This window comes from Hyla sarda, chromosome 8 (assembly GCF_029499605.1).
Source record: "Hyla sarda isolate aHylSar1 chromosome 8, aHylSar1.hap1, whole genome shotgun sequence".
Taxonomy (NCBI): domain Eukaryota; kingdom Metazoa; phylum Chordata; class Amphibia; order Anura; family Hylidae; genus Hyla; species Hyla sarda.
Window position 1 is genome coordinate 37,696,485 of NC_079196.1, and position 20,471 is coordinate 37,716,955.

The following is a 20,471-nucleotide window of genomic DNA, read 5'->3' on the forward strand; positions in this document are numbered from 1 at the left end:
AGACCAAACCTGCTGCTCTGGACAGTTCCTGATACGGGCATCAGGTGTCAGCAGAGAGCACTGTGGACAAGACAAAAAAGAAATTCAAAAAAGAAAATAATTTCCTCTGTAGCATACAGCTGCTTAAAAGTACTGGAAGGGTAAATATTTAATAGAAGTAATTTACAAATCTGTGTAAGGGTGCATGCACATTACCATATACAGCTGGGGAGAGGGGGGCGGAGAGTCGGGGGCGGGGCAAGCGCACGCTGCCGTATGCGGTCCCATATCTAATGTATTTCAATGAGCGACCGGAGTGAAACGCTGCCTCCGATTGGCTCCGTTTTGCCCCGTATATGATTTCCCGACTGGACCTACGAACGTAGTCAACAGCGTTTCTAGGTCCGGTCGGGAAACCGTATACGGGGCAAAACGGAGCCGACCGGAGGCAGCATTTCACTCCGGTCGCTCATTGAAGTACATTAGATACGGGACCGCATACGGCAGCATGCGGTTGCCCCGCCCTCGACTCTCCGCCCCCCTCTCCCCAGCCGTATACGGTCCCGTATCTTAAGAAACATAGTGTGCATGCAACCTAACTTTCTTGCACCAGTTGATTTAAAAAAATAATGTTTTCCACCGGAATACCCCTTTCACATTATAAATTGGGAGAATGTCCTGAAAAATAAGAGTACAGACACTAAGTGGGAGACTATTAAAAAATATCTCAAATTCTGACTGTGAAAGGCACAAACCGCATGGAAAAAAGGATCAAGAACAGGAGAAAACCAATGTGGATGAATAAACATATAAAGAGGACAATAAATGTCCCAAAAAATCTTTAAGCTACTAAAACAGAAAGGTATTGAAGAACCATTAAAAAAGTTACAGGGAAAAAAAGTAAAATACGTAAAGAAAACAGATAAAGGAAAAAAAAATAAAATAAATAACAGACAGTACTATATTTCTCTGCAGAGACCACATGTGGTTTCACTTTTCAATAACAGGTGATCACCAGTGGGTTCACATTTATACATGTGGGTTGTCCTGATGGTGCAAGCCATTTAAAGGGGTGCTCCACTGCCCCAGCGTGAAGAGCATTTTGTTCTGAACTCTGGGTGCGGGCTGTGGGGGTCGTGATGTCACACCCCTTCATTTGCCACACACCCTCCCATAGACTTGCATTGAGGGGGTGTGGCGTAATGTCAGGAGGACTGTGACCATGATATCACGACCCCCGCAACCCGCACCCAGCATTCGGAACAAAATGTTCCGCATGTTGGGGCAGTGGAGGCTACATGGGGCTACATGGTAATTTTGGCCGTGACAAGGTATGCATCACCAAAAATCACTGTGTTGCAGTCACCATAACTTGTCACCAAAAAATTATGGAATTATGTAGGTTAACCTGTTGGGGACCATGGGCGTATGGATACACCCTTGCGTCCTGGTACTTAAAGACCAAGGGCGTACCTGTACACCCATGGGAATTTCGATCCCCACCGCTAGCCGGATGGGGATCGGAATGGGATGTCTGCTGAAATCATTCAGCAGGCATTCCGTGCAAATGCCTGGGGGTCCTGAGACCCCCCAATGTCGGCGATCGCCTCAAATCACCGATCAATTCAGATCGGCGATTCGTGACGATTTCGGGCTGATCGGGTCTCTGATGACCCAATAGCCCGGAAAATAGGGATGATCGGAGCTGTCAGAGACAGCCCTGATCATCCTAAAGTATAGGAGCAAGGTGGCAGGGGTGCCACCTCCTCCTATCCCCTCCTTCAGATGTTGCCGAACTACAACTCCCAGCATGCGTGGGGAGTTTGGGCATGCTTGGAGTTGAAGTCTTGCAACATCTGGAGGGCTCCAAATTGTTCTACTCCAGTTGTTGCATAACTACAACTCCCAACATGCTCTTTGGCTGTCTGGGCATGCTGGGAGTTGTAGTATTGCAACAACTGGAGGCACACTGGTTGGGAAACATTGTCTGTTTCCTAACTCAGTGTTTCCCAACACGTGTGTTAGGTGTTCATGCGCCCTGTGCGAGCTTACCTTGTGGTGCCCCCCCCCCCCCATTACCCCATAAACATACACAAAGAGGAAAAAAATCTTTGTAACAAATATTTTTTTTAATATTTAATCATTCCCCTGCCCCCTTAATCAGTCCCATGTCCCCCTTAATCAGATGCAGTATACTTCCCCCACATTAGGTGCAGTACAGTTCCCCCACATTAGGTGCAGTATAGCTCCCCACATTAGGTGCAGTATAGTTCTCCACATTAGGTGCAGTATAGTTCCCAACATTAGGTGCAGTATAGTTCCCCACATTAGGTGCAGTATAGTTCCCCCACATTAGGTTGGCAGTATAGCTCCCCACATTAGGTGCAGTATAGTTCCCCCACATTAGGTGCAGTATAGTTCCCCCACATTAGGTGCAGTATAGTTCCCCCACATTAGGTTGGCAGTATAGCTCCCCACATTAGGTGCAGTATAACTCCCCACATTAGGTGCAGTATAGCTCCCCACATTAGGTGCAGTATAGCTCCCCACATTAGGTGCAGTATAGCCCCACATTAGGAAGAAGCAGTTTCCCCACATTAGGTAGTAGCAGGTTCCCCAAATTCTGTAGCATTGTCGTTCCCCCATTCCCCCCCCCCCTTCCCCCACCGACTCACACACACACACACACAGGCAACCACACATGCACACACACAGACAACCACACATGCACACACACACAGGCAACCACACATGCACACACACACAGGCAGACAACCACACATGCGGACAGACAGACACCCACACATGCACATATACACATAGACAACCTTACCTGACCTGCGCTGCGCATCTCTTCTCTCCGGCGGCGCCCTGACGAGTGACGTCACTGACGTCCTGTGCGGGTCTGCGGAGGTACGTCACATGTGCGACGTCCCTCTTCAAACTCCGGCCGCCAGCCAACCAGAGATGCGGAGGAGGGTGGGGTAAGTGAAGCCTTCTGGTGTAATGAAGAAAACTGTGCCCTGAAGCGGAATGTGACCCTCCGCATAGGGACACAGTTGAGTGAGGGTAGTGGGAATGGAATGAGAGGGAGCGGCCTGCAAAGCAGAAAACTGTGTCCCTGTGCGGAGGGTCACATTCCGCTACAGGGCACAGTATTCTTCATTACACCGGCATTTAGCGCTGCTTGCACGAAGCAGGGCTAAATCCCGGGCGTCGGGCAATACAAATTATATATACTTGGTGCGAGCTGTGTCGGCCGCCCGGCGCCCCTGTTGCTATGGCGCCCTGTGCGGCCGCACAGCTCGCACACCCCTAAGGCCGGCCCTGACTATAACTCCTAGCATGCACTGACAGACCATGCATGCTGGAGTTGTAGTTTTGCAACAGTTGGAGGCACATTGGTTGGCAAACGCTGAGTTAGGAAACAGACAGTGGTGCGGAAACACTGTGGTATTCTGTTACCTAACTCAGTGTTTCCCAATCCCAACCAGTGTGCCTCTAGCTGTTGCATAACTACAACTCCCAGCATGCACAGTCTTTCATTCACATGGGCGGGGATTTACAGCAAGTTTCCCACTTCAAAACCCACTCACTGTAAAACACTCACTGTAAACCCCGGCCCATGTGAATGTACCCTAAACACACTACACTACGCTGACCCTAAATAAAGAGTAAAACACTACATATATGCTACACCCATACACTGTGCCCCCCCCCCCCAATAAAAATTAAAAATTTCTTGTACGTTAGTTTTTCCAAAACGGAGCCTTCTGCTGTTGCAAAGTAACAACTCCCAGTATTGCCGGACAGCCATTGACTGTCCAGGCATGTGGTGAGTTTTGCAACAGCTGGAGGCACCCTGTTTGGGGAAAACTGACATACAGTACTTTTGGTGGAGGAGGCAATTGAAATGCTTGCATCCGGGTACATTTCTGTGAAAATCCCTAAATTAGTCCTCAAATGCGCATGGCGCGCTCTCATTTCGGAGCCCTGTCTTATTTCAAGGTAACACCCCTCACAAGGGGTATAGTGACCCTTAACACCCCACATGTGACTGACAGATTTTTGAAACAGTGGTCTGTGAAAATGAAAAATTTAATTTTTCATTTGCACAGCCCACTGTTACAAAGATCTGTCAAACGCCAGTGGGGTGTAAATGCTCACTGTACCCCTTGTTACGTTCCTTGAGGGGTGTACTTTCCCAAATAGTGTGCCATGTGAGGTGTTTTTTGCTGTTCTGGCACCATACGGGCTTCCTAAATGCTACATGCCCCCCAAAAACCATTTCAGCAAAATTTGCTCTCCAAAATCCCATTGTCGCTCCTTCCCTTCTGAGCCCTCTAGTGCGCCCACAAAGCACTTTACCATCCACATATGAGGTATTTCCTTACACGAGAGAAATTGGGTTACACATTTTTTTCTCCCTTTACCCCTTGTAAAAGTAAAAAATATGGGTCTACAAGAACATTTTAGTGTAAAAAATGAAGATTTAGAATTTTCTCCTTCACTTTGCTGCTATTCCTGTGAAACACCTAAAGGGTTAACAAACTTTCTGAATGAAATTTTGAATACTTTGAGGGGTGCAGTTTTCATAATCGGGTCCGTTATGGGGTATTTCTAACATAAAGACCCTCAAATTCCCTTCAAAACTGAACTGGTCCCTGAAAAATTCAGAATTGAAATTTACTTGGAAAATTGCTTCCATACTTTGAAGCCCTCTGATGTCTTCAAAAAGTAAAAACATGTCAACTTAATGATGCCAACATAAAATAGACATATTTGTATATGTGAATCAATATATAATTTATTTGGGATGTCTATTTTCCTTTACAAGCAGAGAGCTTCAAAATTATAAAAATGCTAAATTTCCAAATTTTTCATGAAATTTTGGAATTTTTCACCAAGAAATGATGCAGGTATCGACAAAAATTTACCACTAACATAAAGTAGAATGTGTCACGAAAAAAAACCCATCTCTGAATCAAATTTATAAGTAAAAGCATCCCAGAGTTATTAATGCTTAAAGTGACAGTGGTCAGAATTGCAAAAAATCCTCTGGTCCTTAGGGTCAAAATGGGCTCGGTCCCCAAGGGGTTAAAGGGGTTGCCTCACGACATTTGGAAAAATTTGTATTACGTGGTGGCCCTATAGATAGATGGCTACCCATGTACTATAACAACGTTGCTAACATTGGCAGTCCTCATCAGAAGACCACCATCTGTGAAGTCCATGTGGTCCCTAATAAAAGCCTATAGAGAAAGGGGTTACTTTCATGAAATCACTAATGTAAAACAGTAATCCCTCAACTTACAATGGTCTCAACTAGAGATGAGCGAACTTACAGTAAATTCGATTCGTCACGAACTTCTCGGCAGTTGATGACTTATCCTGCGTAAATTAGTTCAGCCTTCAGGTGCTCCGGTGGGCTGGAAAAGGTGGATACAGTCCTAGGAGACTCTTTCCTAGGACTGTATCCACCTTTTCCAGCCCACCGGAGCACCGGAAAGCTGAACTAATTTATGCCGGAAAAGTAATCAACTGCCGAGCCGAGAAGTTCGTGACGAAGCGAATTTACTGTAAGTTCGCTCATCTCTAGTCTCAACATACAATAGTTTCAACATACAATGTTTTTTTCTGGACCATTGTAACTTGAAACCAGACTCAACATACAATGTACAGACAGTCCAGATCTGTGAAACGTGTCACAACTGGAGGAACTGACCAATCAGAATTGGCATTTTACTGGTAAATCACCTCTATTACTGAAGTACAAACACTGTATGGCTGTCTGGTAGCGCCCCCTACAGTACTGGGAGGAACTACAAGTTCTGTACTACTCCTTACCTGTACCAGGGTTAGCTGCTCCTTTGGACACCAAGTAAGGGCGACTCCATTTGGGACACAGTGGGGGAGATTTATCAAAACCTGTGCAAAGGAAAAGTTGCCGAGTTGCCCATAGCAACCAATCAGATTGCTTCTTTCATTTTTAACAAGGCCTCTGCAAAATGAAAGAAGCGATCTGATTGGTTGCTATGGGCAACTGGGCAACATTTCCTTTGCACAGGTTTTGATAAATTTCCCTCTGTGTGTACTGTACAGGACCCTGAAGAAGCTCCTGTCCCCTACATAAACCATTGTTTCCCAACCAGGGTGCCTCCAGCTGTTGCAAAACTACAACTCCCAGCAGGCCCGGACAGCCAACGGCTGTCCGGGCCTGCTGGGAGTTGTAGTTTTGCAACAGCTGGAGGCACCCTGGTTGGGAAACACTGACATAGACAGCGATTACAGCTCCCAGAAAATCTTTATTACTTTTATATCTAAGGATTTGCTTTATCTCTATTAGTTATCTACTTATTTTTCCTTAATCCTCACCTTTTTCCTAATTTTGGATGACATTTTGGTGGCTTCAGAAGCAATTAGCAGGTTTCCCTAGAGTTCTGGTCTCAACATACAATGGTCCCCAACATACAATGGCCGTCCCGGAACCGATTAATATTGTAACTTGAGGGACCACCGTATTAAAATCCCGATACAACAGTCAACTTCACGTTGAATAATATTTTTCTTATTCCTAAAATAATTGATGCCAAAACATATTTTTAATGACACTTCCTCCTTGATGTATCTGAACCCGAAAAGGAAAAAAAAAAAAAAAAAAAAACTTCCAATTTAGGAGCCTGGAATTTGAGAGATCAACGTTCTGCTCCCTTACACACGCAATTTTCCTACTTCAATAAAAGTCCAAATGAAAATAATAGGAAGTGTTTCGGGAACAAAAAAAAAAAAACAAAAAAAAACGCCACTTAATGTCCAGAATGAAAGTTTGTAAAGAAAGTACTGAACAAAGACTTCGTGTAGTATCAAAAGGAAAATTTATGCATCGCCTTTGAGTTCAACTTCTCCATTAAAGTCTTTCCCCATATAATCTAGGGAGTTCTTATCTTAGTGACTTATGGTGTTATGGAGGGGCTCATGCATGAGAAATGTCAATAGAAATAGTAACTCTGGAAGGGAAGGCCTTCTTAATTAGTCCCCATTTAGATTTTATGATGGCTCAGAGATCTCCTCATCCTGACAGTGCGCACTATGGTTACATATTGTTCTAGCCTGAGGGAACCATAGGAAAATCCAGATTTATAGTACCTATCATACCAGCATATTTCATTTGCCATTATGAGCAGCCATCTCGCAATGATGCAAGGGTATTTATTACAGATTAAATTGTAGGACCTGAATGGTTTAGTGAGAATCTTGAGGTATCATTTATGCCATTAACTGCCTCATTATCAGATCTGCAAATCTGAAATCTCCTTTCTTTTCCTTTTTTCTTTTTTTTTTTTTCCTCTCCGGCGTGAAAGAAAAGATTCGGGTTTTCTGCTGCCTGTTCATTGCCACGAAAAAAATAAATAAAAATAAAAAAGTCTTAGGTTTCGGCGTTTTATTTATACTCCAAATGTATTGTCTTTTTAATTATTATTATTATTATTTTTTTGCTATATTCCTCTTTATCTGACAGGTTGGTATGATGTATTTTGGCCGTCATCCTTTAGCTGGTACCGTAATTGTTCCTTCCTTAGTATAAGGAGATGTAATTACCTGTGTTATGTGCCGTTAGATCATAAAACTTCATGCAATCTCCTCCCTTCCTCCCCCCCCCTAACAAGTCAATGTATATGGAATTATTTGGGGAGCGTTTATCATTCAGCCTGGGCCAAGATCAAGTATATCAATGTTCTTTTTATTTGTGTATATGGGGATTTTTTTTTTACATCTAGAAATATCTATTAAAGAGAAAGACAAAAAGAAATATAATAATAGAAAGATAGACAGAATATCTATCTATCTATCTAATATCTATCCATCTATCTATCTATCTATCTATCTATCTATCTCATATCTATCTATCTATATCATATCTATCTATCTCATATCTATCTATCTCATATCTATCTATCTCATATCTATCTATCTATATAATATCTATCCATCTATCTATCTATCTCATATCTATCTATCTATCTCATATCTATATATCTATCTCATATCTATCTATCTCATATCTATATATCTATCTATCTCACATCTATCTATCTATCTATCTATCTATCTATCTCACATCTATCTATCTATCTATCTATCTCATATCTATCTATCTATCTATCTATCTCATATCTATCTTTATCTATCTATCTCACATCTATCTATCTCATATCTATCTATCTATATCATATCTATCTATCTCATATCTATTTATCTATCTATCTCATATCTATCTATCTCATATCTATCTATCTCATATCTATCTATCTCATATCTATCTATCTCACATCTATCTATCTCACATCTATCTATCTCATATCTATCTATCTATCTATCTCATATCTATCTATCTATCTATCTATCTCATATCTATCTATCTCATATCTATCTCTCTATTATCTATCTATCTATTATCTATCTATCTATCTATCTATCTACTCATCTTTCATTATATTACCATCTATTTAGTAATTCTTAATTTATCTATCTATATTTTAGATCTTATCTGTCTTATCTCAATATATCTATTTATTTACTTATTTATTTATCTAATCTCATATCTACAATGCATTATGAAGTCTTTCAGACTTTTTCACTTTTTATTATGTTACGACCTTGTGCTACAATAAAAAAATGAAAATCAGTCTGCACACAATATCCCATACAGTGTTTCCTCAACATACAATATTAAAGGGGTACTCCGGTGAAAAACTTTTTTTTTTAAATGAACTGGTGCCAGAAAGTTAAACAGATTTGTAAATTATTTCTATTAAAAAAAAACTTAATCCTTTTAGTACTTATTAGCAGCTGTATGCTACAGAGGAAATTCTTTACTTTTTGAATTTATTTTTTGTCTTGTCCATAGTGCTCTCTGCTGACACCTGTGTCCGTGTGAGGAACTGTCCAGAGCAGCATAGGTTTGCTATGGGGATTTTCTCCTGCTCTGGATAGTTCCTGACACGGGCATCAGGTGTCAACAGAGAGCACTGTGGACAACATAAAAAAGAAATTCCAAAAATAAAGATTTTCCTCTGTAGCAAATAGCTGCTAAAAAGTACAGAAAGGATTAAAAATGTTTTAATAGAAGTAATATACAAATCTGTTTAACTTTCTGGCATCAGTTCATAAAAAAAAAATGTTTTCCACTGGAGTACCCCTTTAATTTGTTCCTGGATGAATATTGTATGTTGAAACCATAACTCTATGGAAACCTGGTAATTGGTTCCGGAACTCGCAAAATATATACAATGTACATATAGTATATAAATAGATACCAGTGAACAGGGGTAAACAATGACAGCAGCATCCTCATCATCCTCATCCCTGAAGTTGCTGGCTGTGCCCTGCAGGCATGCCGACCCCACAGCCCCTTTTGACAGCTAGTCACTTTTTCCGAGCCTTCTCCTTCTTTCCCTTCGGCCTCCTCTTCCGCGGGCGCAGAGTCTCACCCTTCTCCGAGCTCATGTCCATATTGTTCTACTCGTTGCTGCCTGTGCTGGGGCTCTGTGCACGCAGGTGCAGCTCTCAGCCTCCATGGGTCGAATACGATTGCGCTGTACAATGTGCTGCTACCCACTCCCTCCTCTGACTCCTCTTCAAGGCAACTGTTGCCTCCGCCAAGTAGAACTGCCCCTGCGACTTAGAGGGCGCTCTTGCCTCACGACTCTCTTGTTGGTGTCTGAAAGCAAGGTTGTAGCGGCGGGTAAGAAGGCAGCTTTCCCATGTGTATTGAGGTCACTTGTTGCCCACCTGCGGGATCACTGTGTTGGCCCTTTACGTCCCTCACTTCCAGCAGTGGCAGATCTGCTCCATAGAGGGTTGGTGACCAGTCAGTGTAGTGGAGACAGTCAGTGTGAGGTGAGTACCAGCGCAGCGTATGGGGCAGATCAAACAGCTGCAGCAGTCAGCGCCCCCGGAGAACCATTTTCCAGGATGGCCCCGACTTTCAGATGCATCGTAAAGTGATGTGATATTCAATATATGATGCACTCTCAGAGCCCATCGTATGTTGAAACCATTGTCAGGGCCATTGTATGTGTAGGGGTCATTGTAATGAGTTTATGAAAACCAAATTTTAGCCATTTTTGTAAATTTATTTAAAAAGATACATGAAAGCCACCTGGAGTTTGCCAAAAGACACTTCAATTTTTGTTTAATGAAACCAATATTGACATTTTTAATTCTAAGCATCATGTCTGGAGGAAACCAGGCACTGCCCATCACCTGCCAATACCATCCCTACAATAAAGTATGGTGGGGCAGCATCATATCTGGAAGAAACCAGGCACAGCCCATCACCTGCCCAATACCATTCCTACAGTGATCATGGTGGGGGCAGCATCATGTCTGGAGGAAACAAGGCACTGACCATAACCTGCCAACGCCATCCTTACAGTGATCATGGCGGGGGCAGCATCATGTCTGGAGGAAACCAGGTACTGCCCATCACCTGCCCAATACCATCCCTACAGTGAAGTATGGTGGGGGCAGCATCATGTCTGGAGGAAACAAGAGTTCTGACCAAACTTGGTTTTTACAGGTTTGTTTCACTCATCTTTAATCTATATCAAAAAAGTTTGGGTAAATTATTTGTGAATAATCCCATAAGAAATAGATGGATCCAAAGTCACCATTAAATAACATTCACTTTCACTGGATCTTATTGGCTGGAGGTTTGCGTGTTAAAGTGTCTGCCTATTGGAGAATCCTGACGCAATAGTCTGACACTAGGTGCGTAGGAAATCGTATAATATTTAATATACCATATGATAAATATAAATCAACAACTTATTATGAAGTAACAAACCATATTCCCTTTGCCTTGCGTGTTTCACTGCACAATATTTTGGAATTATTCAGTAAATGTCACAATGTGCAAAGTGGCGCAATAACACCGACCAATAACACGCGGCGTAAAAGGATACACGAAGATTGGCATTTAGACAATAAACATATCTGACGGGATATTATTTTTCAGTTTCATCCTTTCAATTTAAATGTGGAATATTTGGGGTGTAAAAAAAAAACTTGTATTTGAAGAATTTTTCTAGCGACACAAGATTTCTATATAATCACCACATGTTCTTTCCTATTGCGTATTGTGATCTGAATATTACTAACACAAGTAAATAAGCACGCTTGGAAAATCAGCATCTCTAGGGGATGAATCTAAATAAGCCTCTCTCTACTTTCTGTTTGCATAGAGTTATACGAGGAAAAGGAGCATTATGAGTATTATTACAGGGCAAGCAAGAAGCAGCTGGGCTTATGAAAAGTATAAAAAAAATAAGGAACTGGGAAAATGGAAATATATCCCTCAAAGCCACCTTGGTGGATGTTCTTCCGCATTGGCTCTGAAATGACTGTCACTTACGATACATTGTTTATTACATTCTTGTCTTATGAAAAGAAAAAAAGAACCCGCAGTAAAGCTATGGTCACAGGAGATGGTTTTTCTTTATCCCGGTTGAGGATAATGCTCCACCGAGCTGACTTAGAAGAGAATACATTGTGACTGTGAGGATTAAACTGCACTTATTTTGTATATTCGAAAAACAGGCATAAATCTCCTGCCTCTAGGCTATATTTCTTTGTATCTGTTGCTGCGTTGTCTGTAACAGTAATAAAACCTATGTAGGTTTTTTCATATACCGTATTTTTTTTGCCATATAAGACGCTCCGGCACATAAGACGCACCCAATTTTAAAGGAGGAAAATCTAGAAAAAAAAGATTCTCAACCAAATACAATGTAAAGTATAGGACAGTGATCTTCAACCTGCGGACCTCCAGATTTTGCAAAACTACAACTCCTGGCATGCCCGGACAGCCGTTGGCTGTCCGGGCATGCCAGGAGTTGTAGTTTTACAACATCTGGAGGTCCGCAGGTTGAAGATCACTGGTATAGGAGGGAATATTCACGTGTCCCCGCCGCTCCGGACCCGTCACCGCTGCCCTGGATGCAGTGGCGGATCCAGGGGGGGGGGGCAACGGGGCAATTGCCCCCCCGAGATTGCTGCCCGCCGCCCCCTAGAATGGTGGAGCCGAAGCTGTAAGCTTCCGCTCCACCATTCACTAACCTAGGCAGTCACACGCTGTGAGTACACAGCGTGTGAGCTGCGGGGACGCGATCCTCTGCAGGCCGGCACGATGACGTCACATCATCGCGCTGGCGCCCGGAAATCCCGTCCCCGCGGCCAGCATACAGTAAGTAAGAAGAGTATGCTCAGGGCCCAGGGGATTTGGGGACAGAATATGTGCCACTGTTAAGGGCACTGTATCGGAGGGGAAGGGGGATTTAAAAACTTAGGGGGGGGGGAAGAGAAAGGGGAATTTTTAATGTGAGGTGCTGCAGGGCAAAGCACTGGGGGCACTATATGTTAAGAGCACATGACAGGGGGGCCCCCTGTGCTGTGCCCCTCACATATAATGCCCCCTGTGCTGTGCCCACACATATAAATTATATGTGTGGGGCACAGCACAGGGGGTATTATATGTGTGGGGCACAGCACAGGGGGTATTATATGTGTGGGGCACAGCACAGGGGGTATTATATGTGTGGGGCACAGCACAGGGGGCATTATATGTGTGGGGCACAGCACAGGGGGTATTATATGTGTGGGGCACAGCACAGGGGGTATTATATGTGTGGGGCACAGCACAGGGGGCATTATATGATATAATGCCCCCTGTGCTGTGCCCCACACATAATTCCCCCTGTGCTGTGCCCCACACATATAATGCCCCCTGTGCTGTGCCCCACACATAAAATGCCCCCTGTGCTGTGCCCCACACATAATGTCCCCTGTGCTGTTCCCCTCACATATAATGCCCGTGCTGTGCCCCACACATATAATGCCCCTTGTTCTGTGCCCATCACATATAATGCCCCCTGTGCTGTGCCCCACACATATAATGCCCCCTGTGCTGTGCCCCTCACAAATAATGCCCCCATCATGCGCCCCTCATATATAATGCCCCCATCCTGTGCCCCTCATATATAATGCGCCATCATGCGCCCCTCACATATAATGCCCCCTGTCCTGTGCCCCTCACATATAATGCTCCTGTCATGTGCCCCAAACATATAATGCCCCTGTGCTGTGCCCCTCACATATAATGCCCCCTGACTGGACAGGACAGGGGGCATTATATGTGAGGGGCGCATGATGGGGGCATTATATGTGAGGGGCAAAGAACGGGGGCATTATATGTGAAGGGCACAGCACGGGGCATTATATGTGAGGGGTGCATGATGGGGGCATTATATGTGAGGGGCAAAGAACGGGGGCATTATATGTGAAGGGCACAGCACAGGGGGCATTATATGTGTGGGGCATATGACAGGAGCATTATATGTGAGGGGCACAGCATGGGGGGCATTATATGTGAGGGGCACAGCACAGGGAGCATTATATGTGAGGGGAACAGCACAGGGGACATTATATGTGAGGGGCACAGCACGGGGGCATTATATGTGAGGGGCACAGCACAGGGGGCATTATATGTGAGGGACGCATGATGGGGGCATTATATGTGAGGGGCAAAGAACGGGGAATTATATGTGAAGGGCACAGCACAGGGGGCAATATATGTTAGGGGCACAGGACATTATTATGTGGGGGGAACAGGACGGGTCATAATTATTATATGTAGGGGCACAAGATGGGGCATTATTACTATATGTGAAGGCACAGAGTTGTCACGATGCCGGCTGGCAGGTAGTGGATCCTCTGTGCCAGAGAGGGATTGGCGAGGACCGCGCTAGTGGACCGGTTCTAAGTCACTACTGGTTTTCACCAGAGCCCGCCGCAAAGCGGGATGGTCTTGCTGCGGCGGTAGTGACCAGGTCGTATCCACTAGCAACGGGTCACCTCTCTGACTGCTGATGATAGGCGAGGTACAAGGGAGTAGACAGAAGCAAGGTCGGACGTAGCAGAAGGTCGGGGGCAGGCGGCAAGGTTCGTAGTCAGGGTGGATAGCAGAAGTTCTGGTACACAGGCTTTAGACACACAATACGCTTTCACTAGGCACAAGGGCAACAAGATCCGGCAAGGGAGTGCATGGGAGGAGGTTAGATATAGTCAGGGACCAGGTGGAAGCCAATTAAGCAAATTGGGCCAGGCACCAATCATTGGTGCACTGGCCCTTTAAGTCTCAGGGAGCTGGCGCGCGCGCGCCCTAGAGAGCGGAGCCGCGCGCGCCAGCACATGACAGCAGGGGACGGGAACGGGTAAGTGACCTGGGATGCGATTCGCGAGCGGGCGCGTCCCGCTGTGCGAATCGCGTCCCCAACGGCCATGACAGTGCAGCGCTCCCGGTCAGCGGGACTGACCGGGGAGCTGCAGGGAGAAAGACGCCGTGAGCGCTCCGGGGAGGAGCGGGGACCCGGAGCGCTAGGCGTAACAGTACCCCCCCCCTTAGGTCTCCCCTTTTTTTTGTCCGGTGACTGCCTCCCCTGGGATGAGGACACCGGGAAGGAATGGATGGTTTCCTCAATGGCAGGCAGTACAGCAGGAGTAGGAATGGGGAGGGAGGGCAGAGGGTGAAGCTTGGCACGGGGCAGGGAGACACAAGGACGGGAGCCATGAGGGGACACAGAGGCTTGCCTGAAGGGACTGGGAGGGGGGGAGAGGCATTTTCTGTGGCAGGCAGAGTCCCTAACGACTTTAGGGGGACCGGATACAGGAGGAACCACAGGGTCACGGCAGGGAGTACTGGGAACTGGTTTAAGGCAGTCCTTGGAACAAGAGGGACCCCAACTCTTGATCCCCCCAGTGGACCAGTCCAGGGTTGGGGAATGGTGTAGAAGCCAGGGTAGTCCAAGGAGAACTTCGGAAGTGCAATTGGGAAGGACAAAAAATTCAATTTTCTCGTGATGAGGTCCGATGCACATTAGGAGGGGCTCCGTGCGGTAACGCACGGTGCAATCCAACCTGGCTCCGTTGACCGCGGAAATGTGGAGTGGCTTGACAAGACGGGTCACCGGAATGCGGAATTTATTCACCAAGGACTCCCGAATAAAATTCCCAGAAGCACCAGAGTCCAGACAGGCCACGGCTGAGAGGGAAGAGCTGACTGAAGTAGAAATCCGTACAGGCACCGTGAGACGTGGAGAAGCCGACTTAGCATCCAGAGACGCCACACCCACGAGAGCTGGGTGCGAGCGTGCGTTTCCCAGACGTGGAGGACGGATAGGGCAATCCACCAAAAAATGTTCGGTACTGGCACAGTACAGACAAAGATTCTCTTCCTTACGGCGATTCCTCTCTTCCAGGGTCAGGCGAGACCGATCCACTTGCATGGCTTCCTCGGCGGGAGGCCTAGGCGCAGATTGCAGTGGAGACTGTGGGAGAGGTGTCCAGAGATCTAAGTCTTTTTCCTGGCGGAGCTCTTGATGTCTCTCAGAAAAACGCATGTCAATGCGAGTGGCTAGATGAATGAGTTCATGTAGATTAGCAGGAGTTTCTCGTGCGGCCAGAACATCTTTAATGTTGCTGGATAGGCCTTTTTTAAAGGTCGCGCAGAGGGCCTCATTATTCCAGGAAAGTTCAGAAGCAAGAGTACGGAATTGTATGGCGTACTCGCCAACGGAAGAATTACCCTGGACCAGGTTCAGCAGGGCAGTCTCAGCAGAAGAGGCTCGGGCAGGTTCCTCAAAGACACTTCGAATTTCCGAGAAGAAGGAGTGTACAGAGGCAGTGACGGGGTCATTGCGGTCCCAGAGCGGTGTGGCCCATGACAGAGCTTTTCCAGACAGAAGGCTGACTACGAAAGCCACCTTAGACCTTTCAGTAGGAAACTGGTCCGACATCATCTCCAAGTGCAGAGAACATTGCGAAAGGAAGCCACGGCAAAACTTAGAGTCCCCATTAAATTTGTCCGGCAAGGACAGGCGGAGGCTAGGAGTGGCCACTCGCTGCGGAAGGGGTGCAGGAGCTGGCGGAGGAGATGATTGCTGCTGAAGTTGCGACTGAAGTTGCTGCACAATGGTGAATACTTCCGACAGCTGGTGGGTTAGATGGGCGATCTGTCGGGATTGCTGGGCGACCACCGTGGTGATATCAGAGATATAAGGCAGAGGGACGTCAGCGGGATCCATGGCCGGATCTACTGTCACGATGCCGGCTGGCAGGTAGTGGATCCTCTGTGCCAGAGAGGGATTGGCGAGGACCGCGCTAGTGGACCGGTTCTAAGTCACTACTGGTTTTCACCAGAGCCCGCCGCAAAGCGGGATGGTCTTGCTGCGGCGGTAGTGACCAGGTCGTATCCACTAGCAACGGGTCACCTCTCTGACTGCTGATGATAGGCGAGGTACAAGGGAGTAGACAGAAGCAAGGTCGGACGTAGCAGAAGGTCGGGGGCAGGCGGCAAGGTTCGTAGTCAGGGTGGATAGCAGAAGTTCTGGTACACAGGCTTTAGACACACAATACGCTTTCACTAGGCACAAGGGCAACAAGATCCGGCAAGGGAGTGCATGGGAGGAGGTTAGATATAGTCAGGGACCAGGTGGAAGCCAATTAAGCAAATTGGGCCAGGCACCAATCATTGGTGCACTGGCCCTTTAAGTCTCAGGGAGCTGGCGCGCGCGCGCCCTAGAGAGCGGAGCCGCGCGCGCCAGCACATGACAGCAGGGGACGGGAACGGGTAAGTGACCTGGGATGCGATTCGCGAGCGGGCGCGTCCCGCTGTGCGAATCGCGTCCCCAACGGCCATGACAGTGCAGCGCTCCCGGTCAGCGGGACTGACCGGGGAGCTGCAGGGAGAAAGACGCCGTGAGCGCTCCGGGGAGGAGCGGGGACCCGGAGCGCTAGGCGTAACAAGAGTGTTCTGCATTTCAGAAGTATATTGTAGATTATGAGGAATTTCTGGGGTGGTACGTTTTTTATGGGCCACAATACATTTGGGTATTTTATTTAGAGGGTGCACTGCACAGCAAGTTATATTCAGAGAGTGCAGTGTGTGGTAGTATTAAATTTAGAGGGTACAGTGTGTGGTAGTATTATATTCAGAGAGTGCAGTGTGTGGTAGTATTATATTCAGAGAGTGCAGTGTTTGGTAGTATTATATACAGAGGGTACAGTGTGTGGTAGTATTCTATTCAGAGAGTGCAGTGTGTGGTAGTATTATATTCAGAGGGCACAGTGTGTGGTAGTATTATATTCAGAGAGTGCAGTGTTTGGTAGTATTATATTCAGAGAGTGCAGTGTGTGGTAGTATTATATTCAGAGGGTGCAGTGTGTGGTAGTATTATATTCAGAGGGCACAGTGTGTGGTAGTATTATATTCAGAGAGTGCAGTGTTTGGTAGTATTATATACAGAGGGTACAGTGTGTGGTAGTATTCTATTCAGAGAGTGCAGTGTGTGGTAGTATTAAATTTAGAGGGCACAGTGTGTGGTAGTATTATATTCAGAGAGTGCAGTGTGTGGTAGTATTATATTCAGAGGGCACAGTGTGTGGTAGTATTATATTCAGAGAGTGCAGTGTTTGGTAGTATTATATACAGAGGGTACAGTGTGTGGTAGTATTCTATTCAGAGAGTGGAGTGTGTGGTAGTATTAAATTTAGAGGGCACAGTGTGTGGTAGTATTATATTCAGAGAGTGCAGTGTGTGGTAGTATTCTATTCAGAGAGCGCAGTGTGTGGTAGTATTAAATTTAGAGGGCACAGTGTGGTAGTATTATATTCAGAGAGTGGAGTGTGTGGTAGTATTATATTCAGAGAGTGCAGTGTTTGTTAGTATTAAATTTAGAGGGCACAGTGTGTGGTAGTGTTATATTCAGAGGGCACAGTGTGTGGTAGTGTTATATTTAGATGGCGCAGTGTGTGGTAGTATTATATTCAGAGGGTACGGTGTGTGATAGTATTATATTCAGAGGGTACGGTGTGTGGCGGTATTATATTCAGAGGGTACAGTGTGTTGTATATTCAGGGGGTACAGTGTGTCAGAATTATATTCAGAAGGTATGTGCCAGTATTATATTCAAAGAATACAGTGTTTGGCAGTATTATAATAATTATTGTTTTCATATAGAGGATCAGAATCCGCTGACATAGTGAGGAGACGTCTAGGCATCAAGTTCTGCAGAGAGAACATTTAGCTGAAACAAGTCCCGGTGGTATGTACATCTGAATTAGATAAGGAAAGACTATAGAGAAGACGTCACCTGTAGTCACTGATGTCATTCTGTATCCTCCTGTGTGTGTCCCATCAGAGCTGGAGTCACTGAAGAAGTTCTGCAGTAATGATGGGTGAAACAACAACTCCCAGCATCCCCTTACCACTGCTTAGGTCATACTGTGAGCTGTAGTTTTAAATGGTAAAAACTTCTTTAGCACTTTCCCATTCTGTGGCAATTGGTATATTTGATAATTATTCTGACATGTGAACACGGCCTAAGAGTCTTAAACAAGGTTAAGACTGTATGATACATTTAATAATATTGTAAGTTCCGTAAGCAACACCTTGTTTTCTGTCCGCCAACACAAAATACTCTAATAGTGCCCCTCCTGAGACTCGACTCTGGATCCGCCCCTGCCTGGATGTCACCCTCCTTTGCTGTCGCCCCGTCCACGGGGTGTCCCCGTCTTTCCGGAACGTCTCTGCTGCCCGGTATCCTCGCTCTCCGTCGCTGCCATCACGTCGCTACTATTGGATGACGGGACGGCGTGCGCGACGATGTGATGGCGACGAAGGAGAGCGCCGGCCATGCAGGGGATCCCGGCACGGAGCAGTCATTCGCCCATCGGACACAGAGGAGGCAGGTAAGGTCCCTCCCGTTGTCCTGTAAGCTGTTCGGGACACCGCGATTTCACCGCGGCGGTCGTGAACAGCCCGACTGAGCAGCCGTGTTAATATCACTTTCGCTTCAGACGCGCCGGTCAGCTTTGATCGCCGTGTCTGAAGGGTTAATACAGGGCATCACGACGATCGATGATGTCCTGTATTAGCCGCGGGTCCCGGCCGTTGATGGCCGCAGGGACCGCAGCGATAGGACAGGGTTTTAATGTGTATTTGCTGTATAAGACGCACTAACTTCCCCCCCCCCCCCCCAGTTTTGGGGAAGAAAAAGTGCGTCTTATACAGCGAAAAATACGGTACTTGCTTTGCCTGTTTCCTGTTTCTATTTGAGACATAATGGCCCTCATTTACTAAGGCCAGAGAGTTTTTATTAGGAGTGTTTTTGCTTTTCCGCCATTATTTTTCTCACCTTATTTACTATTGTGTCGCAAGTGTCTGTTTTTTTTTTCTGTCACACGGAATATTGTTTGGTCGCACAAACTAGGAAAAAATTTTTTAATGCAGACTTGGAGACCCTATTGAGAAGAGTGGACGTTTGTAGAAAATGACTATGTTCAAAGCAATAACAATCAAAATATCCATCACTAGTCAAATATAAATTTTAAAGTTTGCAAAAATAGTACATGTAAAGAAAGGCTGACTAAAGGGCACAAAATCAACCACCGCTTGTTAATCTAGCCTGAGAGATGCAAATAACATCTCTAATGGCTGTTGTTGTAAACATCATTAAAAACCCTCCGTTTTTATTAACTTTCCGACTGCTGCCGCCAGTGGCTTTTCATTTTCCCAATCTCACACTTTTCCTGTGTGTTTCACATTATACTCCAAGAGTTTTTTTATTTACTCGCCAAAACGCCCCATTTTGTTGAAAACACGACCATTTGGTGTGTTTTACTAAACACTATGAGAGTTTTCAAAAAGATGTTTTTTTTTTGTCTTACACACTGTAGCATACATCGTGCGACAGAATATCAGGCGCAAAATCCGACAGAAACACTCGGGTTCATGTTAGTAAATCAGGGCCAATATGGTCAAACAAACTTTATTTTATCCCTCTGTTTTTAATCCTGCACAGCTGTCAGATCCAACAAAATTTTTTTTTTCTAATAAAACACTCAGTACCTAATCCTGACCATGTGCATCTAATTTTTATGTGTATAGCACCTTTATTTATTTTTTTATTACACTTTTAATTTAGCTCACTAGTCTGAATTCCTCTCAAATGGAGGGGGTGTGGCCTCACTGTGCAGGTCTCCGCCTCCTCCCTCAGTATGCTGTCTGCTCACATCTCCCCTAGCATTAGCAAAACTACAACTCCCAGCTTGTCCTCACTGACAGTAGCGGGACACAAGCTGACAGTGGGAGGATTTTTCCTCCAGCTCTGAGCCCTGCACTCACAGCTGTCAATCAAGGATGTGTGTCCATGACATAGGTGATGACGCATGGACACAGCAGGACTAGTATGTGTCCAAGCAGGAAGGGGGGGCAGTTGTTTGACTGGATTTTTCTGTATGAATTTTCTAATGATAGAAATTGCACAACCTATTGGTTATACATGCTTAACAACATATCAAAAGTTTTTGTATCTGACAGTGCCCATTTAAGGACTCAGGGTTTTTCTGGTTTTACACTTGCATTTTTTCCTCCT

The 20,471-nt window shown here is 45.6% G+C and overlaps 1 long non-coding RNA gene across 4 annotated transcripts in view; it reads right to left on the minus strand.

Moving 5' to 3' along the window:
• The window catches only part of LOC130285254 (uncharacterized), a 163,546-nt gene extending 157,612 nt beyond the window's left edge, over positions 1–5,934 (minus strand). For all 4 annotated transcript variants that reach the window (XR_008847311.1, XR_008847313.1, XR_008847314.1 and 1 more), the window contains exon 1: positions 5,827–5,934. This is a non-coding gene — a long non-coding RNA (uncharacterized LOC130285254). The remainder of the gene's footprint in view (positions 1–5,826) is intronic.
• Between the last annotated feature and the right edge of the window lie 14,537 nt (positions 5,935–20,471).